Source organism: Piliocolobus tephrosceles, chromosome 1 (assembly GCF_002776525.5).
Source record: "Piliocolobus tephrosceles isolate RC106 chromosome 1, ASM277652v3, whole genome shotgun sequence".
In the NCBI taxonomy this organism is placed as follows: domain Eukaryota; kingdom Metazoa; phylum Chordata; class Mammalia; order Primates; family Cercopithecidae; genus Piliocolobus; species Piliocolobus tephrosceles.
This window is the reverse complement of record NC_045434.1, coordinates 35,289,724-35,315,744: the sequence shown is the minus strand read 5'-3', so window position 1 is coordinate 35,315,744 and position 26,021 is coordinate 35,289,724. Positions and strand designations below refer to the sequence as shown.

General features: G+C 40.3%; 1 protein-coding gene and 2 pseudogenes across 3 annotated transcripts in view; 2 read left to right on the top strand and 1 right to left on the bottom strand.

Moving 5' to 3' along the window:
- Nucleotides 1-23,227, bottom strand: part of RALGPS2 (Ral GEF with PH domain and SH3 binding motif 2) — a 198,967-nt gene extending 175,740 nt beyond the window's left edge. Inside the window, exon 1 of one of the 2 annotated variants that reach the window (XM_023231275.2) lies at nucleotides 22,961-23,227. The gene's annotated coding sequence lies outside the window, so the exon portion shown is untranslated. The remainder of the gene's footprint in view (nucleotides 1-22,960) is intronic. The other variant, XM_026448210.2, reaches the window with a different exon arrangement.
- LOC111555335 lies at nucleotides 3,692-4,817 on the top strand (annotated as a pseudogene).
- On the top strand, nucleotides 22,066-23,424 carry LOC111555336 (annotated as a pseudogene). The gene is made up of 2 exons (XR_004228958.1): nucleotides 22,066-23,128; nucleotides 23,313-23,424. The product of XR_004228958.1 is annotated as a translation initiation factor IF-2-like (transcript).
- Nucleotides 23,425-26,021: the final 2,597 nt, after the last annotated feature.

Below are 26,021 nucleotides of genomic sequence, written 5' to 3'. Positions count from 1 at the left end.
CAGAAAGCACTGCTTTAGTGCAATAGATGTGAGTAATATGCAAAGTAAGGTACTTTCTACCTCCATGCATGGATCAAATCCAGTCATATAGCTATCAGTCTTCTGGAGCAGCTGTAAATAACTGCAATAGCAGTAAGCTACTTCTAAGATCCTCATCAAACTGAATTTACAAAATCCCAAGTATTACTCCGTTTAGAAAAATACCACTCCTCAAAACGCAACATATTAGGGGCCAATGTTTCAAACCAATCCAAATCATTGTCCTTCCCCCTATTCTTCCATTCATATCTACCTTCTCTCTCCTCAAGGTTCTCTTTTAAAATGGAAAAAGAAGAAAATACTAAAGATCCAAGGGTTATCAGTAAAACTGCTAAAGTTAGATCTAAGAACCAGGATCTTGGCCTATTTATGGAACACTGGAAAAAAAGCTGGCTAGGTAGGCATTCAAAATTAATAAATCTTAAATCTAAATTTCAGATTTTGAATAGCCACCAATTATTTTTTTAAAAAAACTAATTTTTAGTCTATCAATTAAAATTAAGCTCTACTGGTGGCCTCTATCAGACTAGGTTGGGGAATGAGGTGTACAAGTGGTAATATTTCAACATTTTTTTTTCAAAGGATATGAACACAAGTACTGCAACACATCCAAATAGAACTCCAGGTGGCTACCCAAAAATAATTATTTCATGAATCAAAGAGTCTCACGAACACATCATCCACACATTCCCAAAGGCCTAATACACAATTTTCTTAAGAGGTTTTTGTTTAGCAACTTGTTTTGGCAGTAACATATTCAACACATGTACGTGTAATAACACATGATTAAATAATAAACAACTAAAATTGACTTTAGATACTCCAAATCAGGGTTTCTCAACTTTGGCACTGCTAACATCTGGAACTAGATAATTCTTTGTTGAGGAGGACTTTGCTGTGCATTGCAGGCTGTGTGGAAGTATCTCTGGCCTCTACCCAGTGGATTCCAGTAACAGCTGTGAAATCAAACGTCTCCAAGACGACAGTCTCCAGTTGAAAATCACTACTCCAAAGGAATTTTATTTCTTAATGATTTCTAAAAAACAAAATTTCTTTCAACTTTTTCTGCTTTGTATATATTAAAGTATATGAAAAACAAAGTAATGATGCATGTGATAGTTAATACTGAGTGTCACCTTGATTGGATTGAAGGATACAAAGTATGGATTCTGGGTGTGTCTGTGAGCCTGTTGCCAAAAGAGATTAACATTTGAGACAGTGGGCTGGGAAAAGCAGACCCACCCTTAATCTGGGTGGGCACAATCCAGTCAGCTGCCAGTGTGGCTGGAACATAAGCAGGCAGAAAAATGTGAAAAAGAGACTGGCCTAGCCTCCTAGCCTACACCTTTCTCCCATGCTGGAGGCTTCCCACCCTCAAACATCAGACTCCAAGTTCTTCAGTTTTGGAACTCAAACTGGCTCTCCTTGCTCCTCAGCCTGCAGAGAGCCTATTGTGGGACCCGGTGATCCTGTGAGTTAATACTTAATAAATTCCTCTTAATATATATATATCTATTCCATTAGTTCAGTTCCTCTATAGAACCCTAATGCATGTTATATAAAGTTTTAATCAATCTTTTATCATTTTCTATCTGTAGTAAATCTTTATTGCATTTTTTTTTTTTTTTTGAGACAAAGTTTTTGCTCTGTTGCTCTGGCTGGAGTGCAATGGTGTGATCTCGGCTCACTGCAACCTCTGCCTTCTGGGATCAAGTGATTCTCCTGCCTCAGTCTCCCGAGTAGCTGGCATTACAGGCACCAGCTAATTTTTGTATTTTTAGTAAAGACAAAGATTCACCATGTTGGCCACGCTGGTCTCAAACTCTGGACCTCAGGTGATCCACCTACCTTGGCCTCCCAAAGTGCAAGGATTATTAAGCTTGAGACAACCGCACTCAGCCTGCATGAATTTAAAAATTTTTAAAAACAGATTTGGTCCAAAAACGAAAGCTAAATTTTAGTCTATCAATTAAGTGATAGACTAAATGGGTTGTTGGTGGTGTGTACCTGTAAGCAAGAGGACAGCTTGAGCCTAGGAGTTCAAGACTAGCTTAGGCAACATAGCAAGACTCCATCCCTATCAATGTAAAACAAACAAACAAAAAAAACAACAAAAAACCTTTATATATATAGGTTACATGCAATAAATTATATAGTTCAAAATATATATACAGTATACACCTATGAAAAATCAAGATAAGGAACATAATTAGTCACCCCCAAAGTGCCTACCTTCTTTTTTTTTTTTTTTTTTTGAGACGGAGTCCCGCTCTGTCGCCCAGGCTGGAGTGTAGTGGCCGGATCTCAGCTCACTGCAACCTCCGCCTCCCGGGTTTACGCCATTCTCCTGCCTCAGCCTCCCGAGCAGCTGGGACCACAGGTGCCCGCCACCTCGCCCGGCTAGTTTTTTGTATTTTTTAGTAGAGACGGGGTTTCACCGTGTTAGCCAGGATGGTCTCGATCTTCTGACCTCGCGATCCGCCCGTCTTGGCCTCCCAAAGTGCTGGGATTACAGGCTCGAGCCACCACGCCCGGCCTTTTTTTTTTTTTTTTTTTTTTGAGATGGAGTCTTGCTCTGTCACCCAGGCTGGAATGCAGTGGTGCAATCTCGGCTCACTACAACCTCCGCCTCTTGTTCAAGCGATTCTCCTGCCTCAGCCTCCTGAGTAGCTGGGATTACAGGTGTCTGCCACAACTGCTAATTTTTGTATTTTTAGTAGAGATGGGGTTTCACTATGTTGACCAGGCTGGTCTCAAACTGCTGACCTCAGGTGATCCACCTGCCTCAGCCTCCCAAAGTGCCGGGATTACAGGCGTGAGTCACTGTGCCCAGCCAGTGCCTGCCTTCTTTTGCTCTGCATAATTATTTTGAGATTCATCCCTGTTGTTGTGACTATCAATAAATAGTTCATTCATTTATATTGCTAAATAGTATAGTTACATCACAATTTATTTATCCATTTTTTCCAGTTTATGACTATCATAAATAAAGCTGTGAACATTAGTGCATGGGTCTTTTCAGTAAATGCCTAGGAGTGGAACTGCTGGTAGGTATACGTTAAGGTTTTTGTTTTTTTTTTTTTTTTTGAGACAGAGTCTTACTCTGTTGCCCAGGCTGGAGTGTAGTGGCGCAATCTTGGCTCACCACAACCTCCGCCTCCCGGGTTCAAGGGATTATCCTGCCTCAGCCTCCCAAGTAGCTGGGATTACAGGCATATGCCATGATGCCTGGCTAATTTTTGTATTTTCAGCAGAGACAGGGTTTCACCATGCTGGCCAGGCTGGTCTCGAACTCCTGACCTCAGGTGATCCACCTGCCTCAGCTTCCTGAAGTGCTGGGATTACAGAAGTGAGACATGGTGCCCAGCCTGTATGTTAACATTTTAAGAAACAACCAAACTGTCTCCTAAAGTAGTTGAACCGTTTCACAGTCCTAACAGAAAAGTATAGAGTTCTAATCTTTCACGTCTTTGCTAACACTTGGTATGGTCAGTCTTTCAGGTAGGTAGTGCTAGTTCACTGATTTTGGTTCCCATTTCTTTAGTGACTATTAACATGATAATTAATATAATACAGGCTCTCCGTGGATCGTGCGGGGCCTGAGCCTCTCTGCTGGAGCAGGGTTTGCTCATGCCAGCTTGCTCCTGCTGCCATGCCCACCACCACTGAGCGGGAGTTAAAGGAGTTGGATGCTCAGCATCGCTGGCAGCTGCTGTACCTGATGATCACAGTTGTCTTAAACTGCAAAATGCTGAGAATGATTATATTAATGCCAGCTTAGTTGACATAGCAGAAGCACAAAGAAGTTACATCTTAACACAGGGTCCACTTCCTAACGCATGCTGCCATTTCTGGCTTATGGTTTGGCAGCAGAAGACCAAAGCAATTGTCATGCTGAACCACATTGTGAAGAAAGAATCGGTTAAACATGCACAGTACTGGCGAAAAGATGACCAAGAGATGCTGTAAAGAAACAGGATTCAGTGTGAAGCTCTTGTCAGAAGATGTGAAGTCGTACTATACAGTACATCTACTACAAATAGAAAATATCAACAGTGGTGAAACCAGAACAATATCTCACTTTCATTACACTACCTGGCCAGATTTTGGAGTCCCTAAATCACCAGCTTCATTTCCCAATTTCTTGTTTAAAGTGAGAAAATCTGGCTCGTGGAACCCTGACCATGGGCCTGCAGTGATCCACTGTAGTGCAGGCATTGGGCACTCTGGCACCTTCTCTCTGGTAGACACTCGTCTTGTTTTGAAGGAAAAAGGAGACGATATTAACATTAAAACAAGCGTTATTGAACATGAGAAAATACCGAATGGGTTTTATCTCAGACCCCAGATCAACTGAGATTCTCATACATGGCTATAATATAAGGAGCAAATGTATAAAGGGAGATTCTAGTATACAGAAATGATGGAAAGAACTTTCTAAGGAGACTTATCTCCTGCTTTTGATCATTCACCAAACAAAATAATGACTGAAAAATACAATGGGAACAGAATAGGTCTAGAAGAATAAAAACTGACAGGTGACTGATGTACAGGCCTTTCTTCTAAAATGCAAGATACAATGGAGGAGAACAATGAGAGTGCTCTACCGAAATGTATTCGAGAGGACAGAAAGGCCCCCACAGCTCAGAAAGTGCAGCAGATGAAACAGAGGCTAAATGAGAATGAACGAAAAAAAAAAGCCAAGATTGACAGACACCTAATATTCATGACTTGAGAATATTCTGCAGCTATAAATTTTGAACCACTGATGTGCAAAGCAAGACCTGAAGCCCACTCTGGAAACTAAAATGAGGCTTGCTAACCCTCTAGATTGCCTCACAGTTGTTTGTTTACAAAGTAAACTTTACATCCAGGGGATGAAGAGCACCGACCAGCATAACACTTTGCAGAACCTTTAATGTGATGTGTTGTTAAGTGTTTATAATATATGTATGAAACGCAGAAAGATATACAAGAAACAAATTAGGAAAGATTACTTTGCATTGTACTGCCATTCCTACTGTATTTTTATACTTTTTGGCAGCATTAAATACTACTGTTAAATAAAAAAATATATATATAAAGACTAAACATCTTTTCATATACTTAGCATATCTTCTGTGGTGAGGTATCTATCAAATATTTTGCAGATTTTAAAAAATTGGATTGTTGGTGTTTAGTTGAGAGTTCATTAGTATATATTCTATATACAAGGTCTTAATCACGCATTTGATTTGCAAGTATTTTCTCCCATCCTACAGCCTGTCTTTTCATTCTCTTAAGAATTCTCTTTTTGGCCGGGCATGGTGGCTCACACCTGTAATCCCAGCACTTTGGGAGTCTGAGGTGCGTGGATCACCTGAGGTCAGGAGTTCGAGACCAGCTGGCCAACATAGTGAAACCCCATCTCTACTAAAAATACAAAAATCAGCCAGGTGTGGTGGGTGGCACATGCCTGTAGTCCCAGCTACTTGGGAAGCTGAGGCAGGAGAATTGCTTGAACCCAGGAAGTGAAAGTTGCAGTGAACCAAGACCACACCACTGGAATCCAGCCTGGGTGAAAGAATGAAGTTCAAAAAAAAAAAAAAGAATTCTCCTTGGAAGAGCACATTTTCAATTTGATAAAAAAAATCATTTTATCAATGTGCTATTTTATGGATCATGCTTTTGGTGTTATAACTAAAAATAATTTTGCCTGACTCAAGATAAAGATTTTGTCCTAATTTTGCCAAAAGTTTGTAATTTTAGGCTTTACCATTTAGGTCTTTGATTCATTTTGAGTTCATTTTCACAAACAGTGCAAGATATAGACTGAAGTTCATTTGTCTGCATTTGGATATCCAATTGTGCCAGCATTATTTGTTGAATAGACTATCCTTTCTCTGCTGAACTGCCTTTGCACCTTGTCAAAATTCAGTTGTCCATTTATGTACTGGCTTACTTCTGGATGCTGTTCTATTCCATTGATCTATTTTGCCATCCTTATACAGATACAACATTGTTTTGACCACTTCAGATTTCTAATAAATTGTGATGTTAGACAGCATTAGACCTCCAACTTTGTTCTTCTTTTTTCAAAGCTGTTTTGGCTATTCTACGTCCTTTATGTTTCCACATGAATTTCAGAATCAGCTTGTCAATTTCTATCCCCCTGCCCCAAAAAAAGCTTGCTAGCATTTTCATTGGAATCGCATTGATCAATTTAGGGATAATTGTTATCTTAGCAACAATGACTCTTCTCACCCATAAACAAAGAATATCTCCCCACTTATCTAAGTCTTCTTTACTTTCTTACTACAATGCTGTGTAGTTTACAGTATTTCATATCTGATACTATTATCAATGGTACTGGTTTCATTACATTTCAATTTCTAACTGCTCATTGCTAAATAAATACAATTGATATTTATAGACTGACTGTAATCCACAACTTTATTAAATTCACTTAGTCCCAAAAATTTTGCAGCAAATTCCATCAGATTTTCTACAGACAATCACGTCATCTACAAAGAAGATATTTTACTTCCTCCTTTCCAATCTGGATGCCTTTTCTTTTCTTTTTGAGATGGAGTCTCACTTTGTCGCCCCGGCTGGAGTACAGTGGTGCGCCCTCCCAGTTTCAACTGATCCTCCTGCCTCAGCCTCCTGAGTACCTGGGATTACAGACACCCGCCATCATGTTGGGTTAATTTTTTTTGTATTTTTAGTAGAGACAGGGTTTCACCATGTTGGCCAGGCCGGTCTCGAACTCCTGAACTCAGGTGATCCACCCCTGCTTCCAGCCTCTCTAAGTGTTGGCATTACAGGCGTGAGCCAGCACACCCAGTCTATTTATTTTTCTTGACTGTATTGGCTGCAATGCAACTCCAGCACACTGTGAAACAGAAGTGGTGAGAGTAGCCATCTGTTTTGTTGCTGGTCTTAGGGAAAAAGCATTCGGTCTTTCACCATTATAACCTTGGGCAAGTTGGTTAGCCTCTCTGTGCCTCAGTTTCTACATCTTTACAATGAAGGTAACAGAAACATCCAATGAGTGAATACAGGTGAAATGCTTAGAACACCAAACATCTATTAAATGCTCAATGTATTATTATTCACACTGTATAAGACAATATTTTCTAACTCCTTATACCTTATCTTGTTTACCCAGCCCCCACCCACACAAGATTACTCTGCTCTAAGTGAATCAGCAAGGAGATTAACTATAGACTCTTTGAGTTGCAAAAAAATCAAATTACCTCAAATATCATTACATATATATTACTTATTGAACATTTGTTATACGCTTAGCATTGTTCTAAGCTTTCCATGTGTCATTCTCACTTAATCCTCACATCAATCCAGTGAGAAAAGGTATTGTTACGATGCTCATTTTACAGGTGAGAGAGATTTGAGACAGAGAGGTTAAGCAGTTTGCCCAAGGTTGCAGGGGCTGGTAAAACAGCCAGAATTCTAATGTCAAATGTCTAACACCAAAGCCTACAATCTTTCCTGCGGGTAGGGAGGAATGAATGTAGTCTCAAGAAGGGCAGGAGCCACAGAAGTACTAAAGGAAGAACAGCATCTACAGTGCCAGAAACTAGAATCTTCACTCTTGTGTTGTGTGCCTCTCTCTCAAACCACATGGTTTCTCTCAGAATTTTGCACTTCTCTCAGCACATATGCCCTACTCTTTTATAGTTACCAAATGGCTTCCTTATCTCCTTTATCATTTCTGTAATTCATAGCTTCTGTTTACATCTACTTTCCATTCCTTTAAACTTTAGTTTTACAGGACTCTACACCAACACATCTTTCCAGCTTCAGCTCCCATGGCTCAATGGCAAATTAACTCCATGTTTTCTATAACTGACTATAAATTTTCCCAACTAGACAATCCTGGGTTTTTAGGTGGCTGATGAATTAGCAGCCCTTAGGTCAAATGCCCACTGCTGGACCAATCCACTGCAATACAGTTTTATATGGTTAAAAAAAAAAATTGCTATTGAGGTCTGTTCTTCGGCAATGTACTGTAGAAAAAGCAGATTTCCTCCAGAGGAACTGTGGGCAAGCCAGAATTATAAATTACATATCTAGGATACTGGCTCAGATAAATCACCACTACTCTGGGACTCAAAAGTCTTGCCAGGATTTCTAATCTACTTAGTTATAGTAATTAAGTAGTTATAAATACAAATTTTGGTTGTTACTAAGGAGATCATATAATTTACAGCATCACACAAGACATGAAATACAGGTCCAGTGACTATTAAGTCAAAGGTTGCCATACTCCATCAAGAGTACCACTACTGAGGAGAAAAACCCACTATCGTCTATTATTTCAAATACTGTTCAGAGTCAGAAGTAGTATCAATGACCCTATTCATCCTTATAGCTATATCTGTTAGGCGGTATTGGAATCAAGCAGATGAAGGGGCTAGGTTTGTTAACTTGATTCCTAGAGCCAGTTCAGCTGTCCAAACTGTTTAGATAAACAAGTGCAGCACAGATGGCTTCATTAGTACTGCTTGTTCCCTGAAGTCCAAACCTTCAAAGTGGTATCTTTAAAAACCTTTTGGCAATGAGTTCTCTCTGTCACCTTTTGGCTCTCTTGAAGGAATGAAATAGAGTGACACGCTAAGCTAGTGAATAACAATATGTACTACCATTTCAATTCTAATTTCCCCTGCTTCATTTCTAAGGACTGAATATTTAGTCCTACCACATCAAATGTACTGTATTTCCCGCCAAATTCCAAACAAACCCTTCAATCCAAATCGTGCCAACAAAACCGAGTTCCTGTTGCCACATCTTGAGTCATGCTGTTTCAATAATCAGTACGTTCTTTCCACCTAAATGAAACACATTCCTTAAGGACCACTCCTCCTGTCCTCACTGAGCCTCTTCTTCTGTGAACTGCTAATGCTCTTCAATCTGACACAAAACAACATATTGTTTTATGTTATTTACTGTGGTTTCACATGTAAGACTGCCTCTCACCAAGAAGACATGAACAACAATACTTCCATGATAACACTCTCAAGTACTGTGCTTACAAGAAAACATTAAAAAATGCCAGTGACCAAAACAAGCAAGTCAGAAGCAGAGTTTCTTATCCATAAGATATCCTCAAAATGTTTCTCTTTAAGTAGACTTATTCCTGTCCCTCTAGCTTTAAGAGATAGGATCTAAACTACACAAACATACAAAAATATATCAGCATATCAAAATTGCAAAAAAAAAACCTTACTAATCACCCACCTACAAACCCCTAAATTATCTATGAGTATTTCAGCACATCCACAAAACTGTAGCTTAAGAAAAGCAACAGAAAACATACAGATTTGTCATGTAAGCTAATTCCAGAAGGCAAAAAAATGTTCTAGACAAATCCTGGAAATCTAAATCAGGACTGGAAGAGGTATACAAATAATTTACTCCAGTAACCCTAGAGATCTAGAATAACCACAGATGCAACAGAATCTGGGCTATAATTACACCTGATCTTCAAAATTCTGAAAGAAAGAGTAAAAGAAATCCTTACAATGATCCTATGAGAAGGCACTATCATACCCATTTACAAATAAAAAAGCTGAATGTTAAATTAAGTAACTTGCCCAGATTCATAGAGACTTTCATCAAAGAATTATAACCATTGCCTATCCTTAAAAAATTTAATTTTAACTTAGTAAACTATATTGACTGATCCCAAGAACATGTAGATACTTATTAGAAATTTAAGGAAACATAAAATTCAAATTTAGTTTTGATGTTCACATTCCTTTCAATGCAAATTTAAGATATACATCTATTAGCCAACCTCCGTGGCTCACATGTATAATCCTAGCACTTTGGGAGGCCAAGGCGGGTGGACTGCCTAAGCTCAGGAGTTCGAGACCAGCCTGGGTAACATGGTGAAACCCCGTCTCTACTAAAATACAAAAAATTAGCCGGGCATGGCAGCATACGCCTGTAATCCCAGCTACTTGGGAGGCTGAGACAGGAGAATCGCTTGAACCTGGGAAGTGGATGTTGCAGTGAGCCAAGATCGTGCCACTGCACTCCAGCGTGGGCGATGGAGTGAGACTCCATCTCAAAATATATATATATATATTCATCTATTAGAAAATAAAACTGATAATTTTTGACTAGACCCAACCAAAATCCAAAGCCATATTGTTTTCCTAGCCAGCTCATTTGAACATATCACTACTTGTTCGAAAATCATTAATGTGGCCAAGCGTGGTGGCTCACGCTGTAATCCCAGCACTCTGGGAGGCTGAGGCAGGAGGATCACTTGAGCCCAGGAGTTTAAAACCAGCCTAGGCAACATAGTAGAGACTATGTCTCTACAAAAGACAAAAAAAATTAGCCAGGTTTGGTGGTGTGCACCCATAGTCCCAGCTACTTGGGAGGCTGAGGCAGGAGGATCACTTGAGCCTGGGAGGTCAAGGCTGCAGTGAGCTGTGATCATGCTATTGGACTCCAGTCTGGGTGACAGAGTAAGACTGTCTCAAAAGAAAAAAAAATCATTAATATCATTTAACTTTTTGACAACTGTTTAACCATCTGGGTAAAAAGACAAAAATTAGATCTTACATTAAAATAAGATGAATTAAAAATGAAAAATATTTAAGCCATAAAAATACTAGAAGTAAACATAGGTGAATTTTAAAATATATTTTGACATAGGAAAGGCTTTCTAGGACTCACAATAGAAACAGAAACAAGAGATTGATCATCTGGTTAAACACGGCACTGGCCAGATGTGGTGGCTCACACCTGTAATCCCAGCACTTGGGGAGGCTGAGATGGGTGGATCATGAGGTCAGGAGTTCAAGACCAGCCTGGCCAAGATGGTGAAACCCCATCTCTACTAAAAATACAAAAAAAATTAGCTAGGCGTGGTGACGGGCACCTGCAATCCCAGCTACTTGGGAGGCTGAGGCAGAGAATTGCTGGAACCTGGGAGGTGGAGGTTGCAGTGAACCGAGATCATGCCACCAGCATTCCTGCCTGGGCGACAGAGCAAGACTTCGTCTCAAAAAAAGGCGCAAGACAGTGAAATACATGTATTTCATCAATTCTTAGATGTGCGTTTTCTTACCTTTTAAAATCTCTGAAATTAGGATTAGGATGCCTCTTAAAATCTAATGCCATTTCTTATTTTTAGATGTACATAAATAGTGCCTCTTGCAACTGAAGCCATTTTAGATTCAATGAAATACAGTAAGTTGGGTGACAAAAGATAAAACAGGGAAAAGTAAAACAAGAGACAAAGAGCCAATATTTTTAATACATAAAGACTTCTTACACATTAATGTGAACTAGTAGGGTGCTTCAACTGCGTTGATTAATTTCTTAAGTTAGGGATTAACTGTATTATTCTTCATATGCTTTTGGTTTTGTTTTTTAAAACAGGGTCTCCCTCTATTGTCCAGGCTGAAGTGCAGTGGCTCGATCATGGCCACTGCAGCCTTGATCTCCCGGACTCCAATTCTCCAGCCTCGGCCTCCTGAGTAGCTGGGACTACAGACACACACCACCTTGCCTGGCTAATTTTTTTGCATTTTTTTTGTAGAGACAGGGTTTCACCACATTGCTCAGGCTGGTCTTAAACTCTTGGGCTCAAGCAATCCGCCCACCTTGGCCTCCCAAAATGCTGAGATTACAGCTGTGAGCCACCGTGCCTGACTCTATACACTTTTTTGTACAACTATTTCATTAAAAGACTTTTAAAAGATTGAACAAAAAGAATGAGTAGGATGTGAAGAGAAAACTGGAGAAAGTAGTATAATATCACACATGTGAAAACAGTACTTTCATTGAAAATGTTTAAAATGCAAATCAAGTGCAGTGGCTCACATCTTTAATCCCAGCACTTTGGGAGGCCGAGGTGGCTGGATCACTTGAGGTCAGGAGTTCAAGAACAGCCTGGCCAAAAAGGTGAAGCTCTGACTCTACTGAAAATACAAAAATTAGCCAGGCATGGTGGTGGACACCTGTAATCCCAGCTACTTGGGAGGCTGAGGCAGGAGAATCGCTTGAAGCCAGGAGGCGGAGGCTGCAGTGAGCCGAGATCACCACAGCACTCCAGGCTGGGCGACAAAGTGAGACTGTCTCAAAAACACACACACACACACACACACACACACACACACACACAAATTAAAAGAATTAGAGAGCACTTATTACATAACACATCAACACATACACATTTTTAAAGCTAACTGCCAAGTGAGTAAGGGCATAGAGAAACAAACATGCACACCATAAGCGAGTATGCAAACATCCTTAACCTCCAAATAACTTTCTTTTTAGGAATTCATCAAAAGGAAACCTATAAAAAAAAGATATTACAGGAAGAGCTATAAAAAAAAGATGTTAACTCTATCACCATTAATACTACCTAAAAGAAACAACCTAAATGCTCATCAAGAGTTTAAATGATGATACAGATGATACATTCACACAATACAATACTATCACTAAAAAGGATAGTAGAGAGAAACTATCTTTGAATGCAACACAATTATCCCCAGAAGTATACAAATACTTTTGATGTAAGTACAAGAATATTTTGCTTATTTTAATTTTTTATGGTTTCATTTGTTTTACTTTTGAGACATACAAACATAATGTACATATCTAAGGTATTCTGTGTGATGAATTTTACCATGTAGACACCCACGTAACCACCAATCAAATATGGTGAAACCCCATCTTTACTAAAAAAAAAAAAAAAAAAAAGTAGCTGGGCATGGTGGCATATGCCTATAATCCCAACTACTCAGGAGGCTGAGGCAGGAGAACTGCTTGACCCAGGAGGCGGAGGTTGCAGTGAGCTGAGATCACGCCACTGCACTCCAGCCTGGGCTACAGTCTCAAAAAAAAAAAAAAAAGAAAGAAAGAAAGAAAAGAAAAGAAAACAGACATTTCCAGCACTCTAGAAGGTTCTTTTTTGTTGTTCCTCTTACCCTTCTAGCCCCAACTCCTAAACACCATGCTCATGCTTCTATCACCACACGAGTTTGACCTTGCCCTAAACTTTATGTAAATGAAGTCATGAAATAACTACTTCTATTAATTATTAATCTACTATTTTAATTACTTCTATTAATTAATCTACTATTAGGCATCCTAATTTCAGTATGACTTCATGAAGTACATACTCTTTTGTGTCTGGTTTCTTTTGCTCACCATTTTATCTGTGATACTCACCCATGTTTGCTGAGTACAGCCACAGTTCATTCTTTTCCACTATTGCACAGTGTTACACTATAAGGCTATACCACAAATTATTTATCCAATTTTTTTGTTGTTGTTGCTGACAGACTGGGAGTGATGACGAAGTTGCTATGGACATGCCCTGTTTGCTATGGCTTTGGCGGTTTTATAACTTATTTTTATTTTATTGCCTCTTAATTTCATTTTAACTACTTCTATTAATAAAATAAAAAAGATCAACCAACCAGAAAAAATAAAGAAAAAAAGATCTGCTATCCCACCACACAGACAACGACTCTTAACATTTTTAACATTTATAGTTCACATAACTGAGATCTTGCTATACATGCTCTTTTTTTTCTAAATCAACTCCTTCTTTTAGTTATTTTCTCCCTTATTTCTCTCCCTCTCCCTATTTTAGACCAATAAGAAAATGAACATTTACATTTAGTGTGCAACATTTTCCACCTTACAAAATCGTCTAAACACAACAGACATAAAGGTTTCGGAGTTGTTTGCTTCATACAAATACTTGGTATATCCCTCTTCATCTTGCTCTTCTCAAATATTATGGCAACACCGTCATATCACTGATTATTTTTCCTACCTTTAACAGCTTTGCTGAGATATAATTCACATACCATACAATTCACCCATTGAAAATGTACAAGTCAATGGTTTATAGCATATTCACAGACGTACAACCAACAACACAGTCAATTTTAGAACATTTTCATCATCTCAGAAAGAAATGCATACCCTTTAGCTACCAACCCCTTTCCCCTGCTACTAGCCTAAGCCACTAATCTGTTTTCTACCTCTATCTGCTAGTCTAGGAGAGGAACTGCGGGGTCATATGGCAACTCTATGTTAAATTATTTGAAGAAGTGCCTCATGGTCTTCCAAAGAAGCTACATCCATTTACATTCCCACGAGTGTATGAGGATCCCAATTTCTTAACATCCTTGCCTACACTTATTATCTAACTTTTTCATTCAAGCCATCCCAGTGGTATCTCACTGTGGTTTTGATTTCATTTTCCTGATAGCTAATAACATCAAGCATCTTTTCATATGCTTATTGGCCACTTGCTTATCTTTGAGAAATTTCTATTCAGCTCCTTTGCCTGTTTTTAAACTGAGTTGTCTTTTTATTACTGAGTTATAAGAGTGTTTATACATTCTAAGTTTCTTGTTACATACAACTTGCAAATATTTTCTCCAATTCTGTGTATTGTCTTTTCACATTCTTGATGGCATCCTTGGGAGCACAAAAAATTTAATTTTCAAGTTCAATTTACCTCTTGTTTGCTTTGTTGCTCCTGCTTTTGGTGTCATATATAAGAATCCTTCACCTATTCCAAGGTCATAAAGATTTACCCCTATGTTTTCTTCTGATGCACATATATACTGATTTCTATTAGGTCTATGCCCAGACATGAAATTGGTGGATCACAGAGCACATACAGATACAGTTTTAGGCAAATGCTGCCAAAGAATTTTCCAAAGTGGCTGTACCAATTTTCAAACCCACTTGAAATGCATAAGGGTTCCAAATGCTCTACATTCTTGTCAACATTTTGTATTTCAGATTTTTTAATTAACACCATTCTGGCAGGTATGTAGTGGTATCATATTATAGTTTTAATTTGCAGTTTTCTGAAAATTATGTATCAGTACTTTTTAACCTTGGCCATCTGAACAATTCATTTTCTAAAAAGCCTGTTCCAGTCTTTTCGCCCATTTGTTTTAAAGCTGGGTTGTCTGAATTCTTTTGTATTGATTTGCATACTTTAAATATACTCTATATACGAGTCCTCTGACAGATATACGTATTGCAAACACCTCTTCCAGTGTGCTACTTGCCTTTTTTCTCTCTTAATAGTATTCCTTAATGAATAGACGTTCTTATTTAATGAAATAGTCTTTTCTGGTTAGCACTTTTTGCATCCTGGTTTAAAAAGCCTTTGCCTCCAAGAGGGTCATACAGATAATTTTCCATGTCTTGTTTTAGAAATTTTCATATTAAATCTATAGCTCCTTCAAGGAGCAAAGAATCTCTATTTACAGAACTATTTCTGATAATGGGGGAAAAAAAGAAAGCTTCACAACTGATTTCATGAAGTCAGTGTAATTTTGAATTCAAAATACACCCATATAAACCTCACTGATAAATGTAGATCTTAAAGAACTCTAAGACACCAGCAAGTCAAATTCAGCAGTGTGGGTGAAAAAATGCACCACAGCTAAATACGGTTTAACTCAGGAATGCAACGATGGTTCAACAGGAGATAATCTATTAATGTAATACATCCTATTAACAGATTAATGGAAAAGATGATCATCTCTACCTGCAAAGAAAAAGCACCTGATGAATTCAACACTTTTATGTTTTTTAAAAAAAAAAAAAACAAAAAATAAAACCTCTTAGAAAACTAGTATGACAAAGCATATCTACCAAAAGTCTTAAGTTATTTATCAAAACCAATATTAAGGCATTATAATTAATGATGAAATGTTAAAGGTACTCCTATTAAAATCAGGAACATGGCTGAGCGCGGTGGCTCACCCCTGTAATCCCAGCACTTTGGGAGGCCAACGCAGGCGGATCATGAGGTCAGGAGATCGAGACCATCCTGGCTAACATGGTAAAACCGTCTCTACTGAAAAAACAAAAAATTAGCTGAGTGTGGTGGCACGGGCCTGTAGTCCCAGCTACTTGGGAGGATGAGACAGGAGAATTGCCTAAACCCAGGAGGCAGAGGTTGCAGTGAGCTGAGATCGCACCACTGCACTCCAGCCTAGGCAACAGAGTGAGACTCCATCTCAAAAAAAAAAAAAAAAAAAAAAAAAAATCAGGAACAAAAAATTCAGAATCATGTATCGCAAGGGAGCCCTTACTGCTGCCTGGCAATCATAGTCTCCCTCTTCTATTCACTTTTTTACTTTCTGACAAATGGCTATGTCATGTAGTATTCCTTCTCAAACCTCTAATACATATTCCCATTCTTCCTTACTCTCAGATGATGAGCTTGGTCTCTATATACAAAGGTAAATTGAAACACTCATGAGAACGTTCTCAAGCTACCACCATCATGTGTCTATCCATATACTTGTCTTTTCTCCTATTTCTATAGTAACTCTCACTACTCCTGGTAAAGCAAAGGCTAATCCTTCTGCTTGTACAAGATCAGGTGTCAGCAAACCACAGTCCACACTGCTTATGCCTGCTTTCATTTGACAACAGCAAAGCTGAGTAGCAGTAATGGATTGTATTGCCCAAAATGCCTAAAATACTATCTAACCTTCAAAGAAAAAGTCTGCTGACCTCTAAACTAGATCATATCTCCTCCCCATATAATCATGAACGCTGATGGTTGCAAGTGCCCACTAAATTCAATGCAGAAGAAATAAAGTAAAATCCCTACAAGATACATAAAATATCAGGGACATATCAGATATACTGAAGACAAAAGATCCTAGGGCCAGATCACGTATGAAGCATGAAGATTTTGATTGGCATAAGACTTTTCAACAACCACTTCAAACTAGAAAATCAGGCCAGACATGGTGGCTCACACCTGTAATCCCAGTACTCTGAGAGGCCAAGGTAGGTGGATCACTTGAGTCCGGAGTTTGAGACTCGTCTGGCCAACATGGTGAAATGCCATCTCTACTAAAATTACAAAAATTAGCCTGGTGTGGTGGCACACGCTTGTAATCCCAGCTATCTGGGAGGCTGAGGCAGGAGGATCACTTGAACCCAGGAGGCGGAGGGTGCACTGAGCCAAGATCACATCACTGCACTCCAGCCTGGGGGACAGAGGAGACTCTGTCTCAAAAACACAAAAACCAAAACAACTAGAAAATTATAATCATCTGTTAAATTTGGAGAGAAAATGATGTTTACCTTGGAATTCTATACCTATCCCTGCCACATTATCAACCAGGTGTCAAAGCAGAAGGAAAATATTTTCAGCAATACACACATCTCAAAAAGTTTACCTTTTCATATACTCTTTCTTGAAAGTTACCAAAGGATGCATTTCACTAAAACAAAGGAGTAAATCAAGAAAGTGGAGGACATGGATCCAGAGATCACAGGCTCCAACACAGAAAAATGGCAAAAAGAATTCTCAGAATCAGCTGGGTGCAGTGGCTCACGCCTGCAATCCCAGCACTCTGGGAGCCCGAGGTGGGCAAATCACTTGAGGTTGGGAGTTCGAGACCAGCCTGACCAACACGGAGAAACGTGTCTCTACTAAAAATACAAAATTAGCCAGGTGTGGTGGCGCATGCCTGTAATCCCAGCTACTTGTGAGGCTGAGGCAGGAGAACTGCTTGAACCCGGGAAGGAGAGGTTGTGGTGAGCTGAGATCATGCCATTGCACTCCAGCCTGGGCAACAAGAGCAAAACTCTGTCTCCAAAAAAATAAAAAATAAAAAAATAAAAAGAATTCTCAGAATCATGATGAAGGGAAGTCACAACTATAGCTGCACAGAATAAGTGGTGGGCAAAAGTGCAGATTTGAGCAAGAAGATAAGAGAGCTCAAGAAGAATTTCATTCTTTTTTAAAAAACTGAGTGGTCAATTAATTACCTGATGTGTTTGATGATATTGGGACACTTTGTAGAAGAAAAATCAGAGACAAATAGGAAACCAAGAAATAAAAAGAAAAAAATCAACTCCAAAAAATATAATCACAGTACACTGTAAGGTTCCACTGTAAACATATTTACAGTCATAATAATGTAAACAAATGCTGATTTAATCAAAAGCATGACTATATTGGGAAGACAGTGGGAAAGAAATCTCAAGGTGGCACAAGAATCCTAAAGCATAGACTCATCTACCACAGAAGAAAGCCAATAGATAACATCTAAAATTGAAAAACAGGGCCAGGCGTGGTGGCTCACACCTGTAATCCCTGCACTTAGGGAGGCCGGAGAGAGCAGGTCAAGAGTTGAGGTCAGGAGTTCGCAACCTGGCCAACATGGTGAAACCCCATCTCTACTAAAAATACAAAAATTAGCCAGGCGTGGTGGCACACACCTGTAATCCCAGCTACCTGGGAAGCTGAGGCAGGAGAATCAGTTGAACCCAAGAAGCAGAGGCTGAAGTATGCCAAGATCATGCCACTGCACTTCAGCCTGGGCGACAGAGCAATACTCCACCTCAAAAAATAAATAAATAAAATTGAAAAACAAACAGTAAAAGCATATCATTTTTAAATTATGTAAATAAATATCAGAAGAAGCACCTATGGTTGCTCTGAGAGCAGGACACAGGAGGGAAAGTCATGAAGAGATGAGACAGACGACTGGAGTTTTAATTACAGGTTATCTGAGTACCTGGCTTGGGGCCAGAAAAATTCAGATTTCAAATCTTGTTGAATTTCAGATTTTGTCAGATTTTGGAAGACTTGCATTGCCAGTTAGGCATCCCAAATCCAAATATTTAAAACTCAAAATGCTCCAATGAACATTTTCTTTGAGAGTCATGCTGACACTCAAAAAGTTTAACATTTTGGATTTCAGATTTTCAGATTCGGGATGCTCAACCTTTATAACCCTTGTAGTACAATTTTCTTTCTAACTGCACAGCTGTATAAGTCAAATATTAATTTTTTTAAAAAAGGGAACAAAACCAGGGGTCCTTTGTTATTCATAACAATTAATACCCCACAAATATCTGAGCATCACTATGTGTCAGATACTTTTCTAGGTGCTAGGAAGACAACAGTGAACAAAATAAGCCCTTGCTCTCATGAAGCTTACAATCAGAGAGGGAGGCAGATAATAAACTAATGTATGTTCTAATGTCAGATAAAGCAATGATGTAAAAATAAATAAATAAAGCAAGGCAAAGGCACAGAGTACGATGGGGGATGCTATTTAACAGGGTTTTCAGAAAAGACTTCTTCCAGAACAACAAAAGGAAATCAAACTGAAGAAAATCTGTTCTGAAAAAAAAAAAACAACCGTCATGTAAGTGAAATAACAGAAAACTATCAATTAAATTCAAGATGAGAGATTCAAGTCTTTTACACTCCAAAACAATGTATTACTCAAAAGCCAGAACTAAAGGTTTCTCTGTAATGAAATAAACTGCCAAGCCTCCTCAAGCTAAGTCATATGAATACTGCTATATCCACATACCTGTATGTCTATATAGATCGTTCCCATATCCCTAACTAGGTACTTACTAAAGTAACTATGTAAATTTATATTCAAACTTTTTTCTTTCCATAGAATAGGTAAATGTAACACATTTTAAATTCCAGTGTTTTATTTCTATTATGTAGTTAAAAGTTTTCCTAAATCAAAAGCTCAAGACATTAAATCAAAAAAGATTCCACATTAATTCCACGGTACTAAAATTTATCACACCCAATCTTTATTCTCTCACTAAAAAGGAAACAACAGGAAATTTAAGACACATTTAAAGAAACAATTTATAGGGTAATGCAATACATTCATTTTCCTCTCCAAGGAACCTCAGGTTGGGGTAGTTTCAAGCTATTTGAATTATCTTTCATTGAAAATTAACTTAAAAAAAAGTAGTCAGATTAAAGTGACAATTTTATTCCAAATACAGGCATTACACAATATCTCATATTCAAAAAATGGATACATTTCAACATATCTTATTCTCAAACCGTGTATCATTAAAATTAAAAGTAAACCCAAACTATGTGTCTATTTTACATAGCAAAAAAAAAAAAAAAAAGCATGCTTTGGGAGAAAATAAACGAGTTTAAAGTTTAACTCACAAAAGAGAACAAATTTGATTAAATAAATTTCAATTAATAGTTTAGTTTAAGGTTTAAAAGTTATTTTAAAAATTTCTGGAAAACCAGATTGTCAAGGAATTGGTTCACTCACAGTCAGCCAGAAAGAAAAAGGTGATATTTTAAAATTTTAGACCAAAAAAAAATTTAGATTCCCTTATAAATAAGCGCCAAGAGAGAATATTTTCAGCAAACATTTCATTTAACTACATAAACCAAAAGAATAAGGCTATCTAACCACATGCAAACTATGCATCATCTGACTTAAGGTAGAATATTTATCTTTGGTATACTTGGTAACCAGGAACCCAAAGTATATAAACATAGGCATATTTTAAAAACATTTGTCAATGTTTTTGTTCTCCAGGCAATAATTCCCACTATCCCCAGAAAGAGAAAAACAATATCCTTAACCAAAAAGTTATCAGAGGAGTTTCTACTTCTTAAACTTTTAAACTAACATTTTTGCCCACTTATCAATTAAACCCCATCAGGGCACAGACCTGTCTCTTCCCCTGTTGTGTACCCAACCTCTAGGGGACTAACTGGCACCAAGTAGGTACCCAATAAATATGTGCAGAATGAACTGAGCCTCTCGAAAAAGCTTAAGTGTTTTAAGTTGCAATAGGACAATTTCACCTATATATTCATCATTCACTACACTCAACTCTAATGACGTAATAAAAAGATTCGTACCAGGTATTTAAAAACACACACACAAATATATTACTCACATATGTATCTGACTCACAAAGCCAGTTTTTCAGTTATATTTTCTCTCAGGAAAATTTGTTGTATTCTTTCGAGTATTACATATAAATATTAGAAAAGCATGTTGTGTCCTGACAAATGCAAGTGTTATCTTCAAATTTATGTTGCAATCTGAAAAAAATCTAGGCAAACTAAACAGTATTTCCAGAGTCCTGCCCCAAAGTATTACTAAAAGTCAAATTTCTTAATTCAATGAAAAGTGAAATAAGGCACAGTGAGCAAGGCACAGTGGCTCACGCCTGTAGTCCCAGCTCCTTGGGAGCCTGAGGCGGGAGGATCGCTTGAGCTCAGGAGTTTGAGACCAGCCTCAGCCAAATAAGGAGAATCCACCTTAAAAGAGAAAAAAAAAGTGGAATATAATGGAAAAAGTGCACATCTTACCGTTTAAAAACTATGCTGAATTTTAAAAAGAAAAAATGAACTAGGCTTAAAATACACTGAAATTATGTATCCCAAATGGCATTAATGCCTTTACATCTTGATATTTAGATCTGCCTAAAAAGACCTTTGAAGCTACATGATAAACTTCATGCCTACAAAGCTTGAGTTAGAGGTTATCTTTGTTAAAATAATACTGTTTGGATGTTCAGTTTTGGAAGTTTCCTCATAATTCTAAAGTAAGATATTTAGCAGTAAGAGTAATACATTTATATGTACGATTCTATAGCACTTGTTCTATAGCACTTGTACAAGCATAATTATCTTGAGTGGAACAGGCTTCATAATGAGCAAGCTATGATCTGCCTAACAGCAATACTCTGCAAACACGGACTGAAAAGTTTCCTAACATTCTAATGGTCATCTTCAAAGAAACTTGAACAGGAATCGATCTAATGGTCGATACAGAAAAATACCCAAGACAATTCACAAACACTGGTAAGAAAACAAGGCTCTCTATAGCAACTAAAGTGTTGGGGAAAAAAAATCCAGGGAGCATAAACGATAAAGCTCAATTAACTGCTGCCTGTTTGTTTCTACTTTATGGTCTTAAATACACACTAGGCATTAGATATTTCTTTTAGTGTTTTTTTTTTTTTTTTAACAGAAATTTAGTATTTCAATTGCCCCTCCTCCACAGCTAACATCAGTGCCCTTTCTTTCTCCTCCCTTACCCCTCCCAGCTCAAACAAATTAACATTTGTACTAGGTACCTCCTATCAGCTCGCAGCTTCTTCCCAAACACGCCCACGTACACTGAAACTGGCCTGCGTCTACAAAACACACGGCTACAGGAAAAGAGCTTGGGGGGGGGGGGGGGCTGAAGGGGGGAATAATTCGCTCCGCACAGGTTTACGGCTATTTTCCAGAAATTAACTCCTCACTCATGGCTCGTGTTTCTCCCAAATCACCTCCAAAGCAACGGTGTTTATGAGCCTACCTAATCCGATACTGCAATGGAATTCCGGATATTTGCAGACAGATCTCCCGGCTTTGCATGTGTTTGATGAGATACGTTCGGAATCTCCTTTTTTCTAGAGCCGGGTTCCTGGCTGTACAGCAAGCCGACCTGAGGCTGCGGCCCCTGCCCCACACCCGGGCAGCGCGACCGGCCCAAGGCCAGCGCAGGACGCAGCCCCTCCGGGGCCGGGGCTGGCGAGGCAGCTCGGGCTACGGGCCGCTCTGCAACAGGTCACCCTGACCGCGAGTCCGCGGGTTCGCGGGCGGCCAACTCTGCGGCCAGGATTCTGGGCGCAGCCGCCGGGGCCAGGGGAGGGGGTGTGGCCCGGCTTCTGCTGGTCGTGGCTCCGAGGTCCGGGATCGGGCTCACCTGAAGGTAGGCTGACGCGCCGCTGGGCGTCAGAACAGCGCGGGCGGAGGCTGGGGGCTTCCGCCACCCAAGAGGGAGAGCGAGGCGGGTTCAAGGGGTCTCCGCGCCCCCGGCTTCAGGACGGCGCCCCCAAGCGGGGACCCCACGACCGCTCCGACTCCGAGAACCCGCGGCCGAGGGAGGCGCGCCCCCCAGCGCCCCTCTACCTCAGCCCCAGCTCCGCAACCCCCTCCCTGCGCGCAGGGAGAGCAGCCCCGGGGCCCGCGGCCGGCAGAACCACACTCCGCAGCGCCGCCGCCGCCGCCATTCCCCGCGCCGCCCGGGGGGCGCCGCGCACCCACCCTCCCTCCCTCCCCCGCATCGCCCCGCGGCCTGAGCCCACCGACCTGTGCAGCCGCGACCGTCGCCTCAGAGGATGGAAAGACGACGCCGGCCTCACGCTTCGCCGCCACGGCCGCCGCCTAGAGTAACGCTCGCCGACCCGAACAGTCACCGTCTCTCATTCAGCGCCCGCAGCAGCCGCCGCCACCGCTGCCGCCGCTCGGGGGAGGAGAGTGAGCTGGAACCACCCCGTCCGCGCCAGGGGTGGGGGAAGAGAGCGGACCTGGCGGGGGCGCGCGCCAAGCGGGCGGGGCGGAGCCGCGCGCGCGCGCGCGCGCGCGCACCAACGGAGCGCGTTCGCGGGGCCCTTGAGCACTGCAGCCGTCAGGGTCTTAACCTTGCGCTTCCCGCCCGCAGCTTTTCGGCCCAGCGGAGCCCAACTGCCGCCGGGGATCGGTGTTCGCAGCGCGCGCAGCCAACTGCAACCCCCATCGCCCGGCGCCTGCTGAAAGGAGCGGCTCCCACCGGCCAAAGAAGGGGGCGGGAAGGGGTGGGAGGATGGACAGGTGGCGCGTCCGCCACCGCCTGGCCACCCGCTCCCGGCACGCGGCCCTCTGTGAAATCCGCGGTGATGTCTGTGGCCTTCAGTACCCGGCTCTTCACCTTTAAGGCCAAAGTCTGGAAGCACTTGGCCCCAAGATCAAATATCCAGCCCGCGCCAGCGGTGTTTTTAGAAGTCACTGCGAACAAATGAGGGGGCTCCAGATGTGGCGAGTCACCCCACTGCCGTAGATAGGGTCATAAATTATGGTGATCAGTATCCTCACACATTAAGATACGGGAGGTGTTAGAAGTAGGCCTTTGTAGATGTCACGCAGGGTCCTACCCTTGACTTAAGGGGCAAATGACAGAAATTGGGCGGAAAGGTGTTTCAGAGTGTACTAAATGGGTGGCCTACTTAAAACTAGCACCATTTGATGCAGTGTGACTGTTAACGGAAGGTTTTAAGTGAGCCGCCTTTGTATCTGCTGTCATTAGACCATTTGGAAATGGATAATTATTTGATGATCTGCAGTTCTTTCTCTAGGTAATGTGCAGTAGAATGTGGAAAGAATACTATGTACCAGCATTAAGTGTAAAACATGGAAGGACCAATAATTCACTATTTCCATTTGGTTTCTTTCCTCCCTTTAATAACCGCTAAACAGAACTGATTAATCTTGAACGTTGAAGAATGCTAATTATTTCCTCCTTTGATTGCCTTGTGTCATAGCCCTTTTACTCTAGTTGGGGAAGCAAAAATGCCCTGCAACCCCCTTCTCTCAAATAGGGTTACTTCTTTAAAGCACCCCAACGCAAAGTTAAGTCAAAAAGAGAAACAGCAAGGATAGGCAACAAAGTTCATAGTGTTTCATTTTTATTCCATTTTACTTTCAAAGAAAGTCTTGAATCATGACGAAATCACTAGAAGAAGTAGAGCAATCAAAAGAAGAAAAAAAGCGTTCCCCCGCCACCAATATTTCAAATGACAAGAGTCCAAAAAAGATAAGAAAAAGGAAGATGATTGGTAAAAAGGAGGGAAATGTATTATGTATACAGAAAGTATTCCCGTAGATGTTAGTTGCTTCAAGTCGCAAATAACAACAAACTGAATTAGCACTTGGAGGAAAAACCCCTTCCAGTTATTGAGTTGGGTAAATGTTTAGTCTTTTAAAAGTGTTACTGAGAGATTAAGGAAAATGTTGTTGGCTATATGCCAACAATAATACATACACCATACATACCATTATCAAACATAATTAAGTGCTCTTGAGAAATAGGAAAACTGAGGAATGGAACTCTTATGTTGTTAAATGTCATACAATTACTTGAAAGTTGAATTACGGTTTCATAGATATAAATGAGCCAGGGTCCCTACATCTGCCAATAATTTTCACAGCTTATTGTAAAAGCAGTGAAGTTTTCATTTGGACTTTGAAAAGAAAACACCATGTGACTCATGAGCAAGGCCATGGATATACTAAATTCTTATGCCTATTGAATTCGAGTTTGAATAACTAGCCCAGATCTGTTTCTCACGTTGATAACTTATAAAACAATACTTTTATTAACCTTAAGAATTGTGTTAAGTTCAAATTTGTGAACTTGGTAAGATTAAGAATTTGTATATAGGCCGGGCGTGGTGGCTCACACTTGTAATCCCAGCACTTTGGGAGGCTGAGGCGGGCGGATCACCTGAGGTCAGGAGTTCGAGACCAGCCTGACCAACGTGCTGAAGCTGGTCTCTACTAAAAATACAAAAAAATTAGCCGGGCTTGGTGGTTGGCGCCTGTAATTCCAGCTACTCAGGAGGCTGAGGCAGGGGAATCACTTGAACCCGGGAGGCAGAGGTTGCAGTGAGCCAAGATTGCGCCACTGCACTCCAGCCTGGGCGACAGACAGAGGTCCTACCTCAAAAGAAAAAAAGAACTTGTATATAAAAATATAGAAAAAGGTCGGGCGCAGTGGCTCAAGCCTGTAATCCCAGCACTTTGGGAGGCCAAGACGGGCGGATGATGAGGTCAGGAGATCGAGACCATCCTAGCTAACACGGTGAAACCCCGTCTCTACTAAAAAATACAAAAAAACTAGCCGGGCGAGGTGGTGGGCGCCTGTAGTCCCAGCTACTCGGGAGGCTGAGGCAGGAGAATGGCATAAAACCGGGAGGCGGAGGTTGCAGTGAGCTGAGATCCGGCCACTGCACTCCAGCCTGGGCGACAGAGCGAGACTCCATCTCAAAAAAAAAAAAAATAGAAAAAATATAGAAAAAAGTTTGTCCTCAATCTCTTTTATAAAATAAGTGTCCCTTCCCATTCATTGATAAATGAAAGCAGTGGCTTTTTACACCAAATTTTCTTTACCAGAGCACTTTTATCACAATTAAATTCTGTGCGTTGCTTTATGGATTCCAATTGCTTTTGCCAAAATACAAGAAATATGCAAAGTCTTAGTATAACAAAAAGTACTAATGTATAAAATAGAAATGCCATTATGTAAAACAGAAATCAATAAGAATTGAATATGCTTAAAAGTCATTTCAGAGGAATCACCATTATGTAATAGTTTTATTACTATCCATCAAAATTA